Genomic DNA, 3,653 nt, shown 5'->3' with positions numbered 1-3,653 from the left:
CGGTGACCCGGCGTCTGTTGATCATCCAAATATATAGTATATAGTATGTTATACTCAAGTATATAGTATATATATTTACATATCCCATGATCATCCAAGGATTTGATTCCATGCTCAAACTGTATGCTTCTTGATCATCAGAATTTCCCTGCAATAGCCCAAGCTCCTAACATTTTATTCAGTTGAACAAGACGAACAAGATAAAATGACAAGATTCACTTTGGGGGAAGGGAGGAACCATGTACACTATTTCATGAATCCACCCCACCCCCACCCCACCTTTGAGCTTGATGTCACGAAGTGGTTACCCCACTGGGAGTTTGATTAAATTTGAAATCAAGAAAATCCTCATCTTCATTTGAATTAACCACTGTAGCTTGGCTGCAGAAGTGTGTGTTCACAGATCACCTCAGTTTGCCCTTGAAGTTACTAACGACAACAACAAAAATGCTTGTTAACTCAGACTTCCACACTAATAAAAATATCCATTCTCTGAAGTTGTGCATCGTTTTCTTAAGATATCCCTCATGTGTCCCATCTTCCTAGTTATCTTCCTCTTTCTATTCTTCCCATGGTTGTTCTTTCCATGATGTTTATTTCAATCCCTTGAGTTTTTGTCTGCATTGGATTTGTCTTTCAGTTCGACCATAGTACTCTCCCTATGGACAGTAGAGAACATAAAGATATCACTTCCGACAGGGCCAGACCATTGGCGATGGCTACAGGGAGCGTGGATGTTCATGGGCTGTAAAGTTCACAAATGAAGTGCATGCGCCCGTCAGTGGGGAGGAACTTAGGAGTAACATCACACACTTCAATACAACTTTGCTTATGTGGCACATATTTAATGAAGAGAGAGGTGCTTGTGGTAACTAGCTAAGTTACCGAAACATCACACACTCCAAGAAACAATGAGTCTATAACCTAATAAATACATCGTTGCATGACACTACATAGATGTTCCTACCCACTATGAAGGTAGTAACATAGTCTAGGGAAGTGTGTAAGTTACTAGCTTATGTTCTTGCTCATTGTGACCAGCGGACCTCTTGCATGTGAGAGTGAGTGGCTCACCAATTGAGTTGACTAGTGTTTGTGAAAAACAAGGAGCGTGCAAACCTATGAACTCCCTTCCTCTAGGTTTATTGGGCCTCTAAACCACCTAAAGTTGTACAAATTTGTTTGGCCGCTACAATAATTGCCGGTTAGTTATTCCCCTGATACATTCTTTTGGGCATCGATAGATAGAAGCCGACGCCCGCCCCTCCGTGATTGGATAAGCATGGACGCTGCATGTGTGCAATAGTCGGTGCATGCAGGCCGCATGCGTGTGGGTACTTAATAAGAATAACTATGAGAAGCGATTAAGAATTATAAATATAAGAGACATATTTCCCAATCCTTTACGGGTGTGCTCTTATCTAGTCCTTGTGCTATTTGCTCTCGGGCCCAATAAACCCGAATGGAGGGACTAACACCACCGCAGAAACCGGACACCTTTTCAAATTTTTCAAAAATTTGTTGGATATTCTGAATAAATTTTGTAAAATAAAGTAATATTTCAAAATGTAACAATCTGTTGAACAACTTTATCACAGTTTGAAAAGTTCACTTTAGATAAAAACATGAACATTTTTTGATCTAGCCTAATCTATTCGGATTGTGCGCAGGTATATGGACAACCCTACTACTAAGCATTTGCTTGCAATGAAGCAAATTCTAAGCTATATCAAGGGGACTCAGAAGCATGGTTGTAAATAAACAAGAAATAAAGAGGCAAGACCACCATTGGTGGGGTTTAGTGGCAGTGATTTGCCATGAGATGTGGATGAGGAAAAAAGGCACAAGTGGTGTTGCATATTTCCTTGGTGGGAATTTGGTCTCTTGGGTATCAAAAAAGCAGAAGGTAGTTACTCATTCATCTTGCAAAGCTGGGTATATTGCAACAGCAGCGGCGACGTGTCAAGGGGTTGGGCTGAGAAGTTTTTATGCAGACTTAGTGAATAAACAACCGAGGAAATTAAAGCTCAAAGTTGACAACAAATCCGCTATCATTGTGCAAGAATCCGGTTCATCATGACCATAGTACACACATAGATATAAAGTACCATTACATCCGAGATTGTATGGAAGAAGGAAAAGGTGGATGTTGAGTATGACAATACAAACAATCAACTCGCAGATATTTTGACCAAGTCATTTGGAAGGGTGAAGTTCCAGGAGATGCGTGAGAGGATTGGAGTAAAGGCAGTTAAGTAGCTAATGTGTTTAGGGGGGTGAATGTGAACCTTTCTAAGTGCATAGACATAGCAAAGACCATAAGTTTACATTTTATGTCCAGTCTGTAAGGCGACCGTATAGTCTGTAAGGAGAACTTAAAGTTATGTTCCCTGTAACAGAACGTAAATTTATGTTCAGAGTCTCTATAAGATAAGGAAAGTTTGAACCTTGTTAGGAGTTGTTTTAGCACCAATCTCTTCTAAATAAGTTGGAGTTTAAACCAGACTGACATGTGCTCAAGATCGCGATGTGCTAGGAATAGGTCGTGGTGTATGCAGGATCGGCTCTCTGAGCCCTATATGATGTGAAATAAAACTCAGAAAAGTCGTGCTTTGGAGCAGCCCAAAACTTCTTCTGTTATTGTTCTTGTTGTTTGATCTCGTGTCTACCACTCTCGATACACTCAGCAGGTCAACACATTAGTGGTTCAAACATCTATTCGGGTATGAAACCGAGTCCTGATGTTTCCAAATCCTAACATATGAATTTTTCATGTTCAATGACATTGCTATAGAAACACATTGCAGGCTACACCTACAATGTCCTAGAGCATGTCACATCTTGCTTTTAAATAAGGCAATAGGTAGTGCCCATGACGATGTTACTTTGGTTCCTAAAAATATAAGAGTAGTGTACTTGTTTCAATTTTGTGCTCTTAAATAGGAGAGTTGATGTGTTTTATTCAACAAAGTGGAAAAACCATGTGTACCAAATTGCAACTATGTGCAGACATGTTGTATTCGGTTGTGAACAACCATGTGCGATATAGCGAAAAACATGTTGTAGTAGGCAAAATTAAAATATCTACTATGTGTACGAAGCAATCACTCTATTCTTGGATCACAACATTACCTTTAAATGTGCACATTCATAGTGAAGGTAGACTCAGTGGATCTCTAAAATGGTATGTTAAATAATAAGTTTAGGGAAATTTACTCCTGAGAGTATTTAGAAATTACTTGGCCAACTGCATACAAATGCATGGATGTTTTAGACATACAAGAAGTTTGAAGAATCAGGAAACTAAAAAAAGGAAAGGTACTATCAACAAAAAAGCATGAATCCACCCCCACCCCCACCTCACCCCACCTTTGACCTTGATGTCACGAAGTGGTTACCTCACAGGGAGCTTGATAAAAATTTGAAATCAAGAAAATCCTCATCTTCGTTTGAATTAACCACCGCAGCTTAGATAGCTACAGAAGTGTGTGTTCATAGACTACCTCAGTTTGCCCTTCTAACAACAACAAAAATGCTTGTTAACTCAGACTTCCATACTAATAAAAAAGCCCTTCTTTGAATTTGTGTGTCCTTTTCTTAAGATATCCCTCATGTGTCCCATCTTCTTAGTTGTCATTATCTTTCTATTCTTC

Source organism: Triticum aestivum, chromosome 2B (genome assembly GCF_018294505.1).
Source record: "Triticum aestivum cultivar Chinese Spring chromosome 2B, IWGSC CS RefSeq v2.1, whole genome shotgun sequence".
Lineage (NCBI taxonomy): Eukaryota > Viridiplantae > Streptophyta > Magnoliopsida > Poales > Poaceae > Triticum > Triticum aestivum.
Note: the sequence above shows the minus strand (reverse complement) of the source record.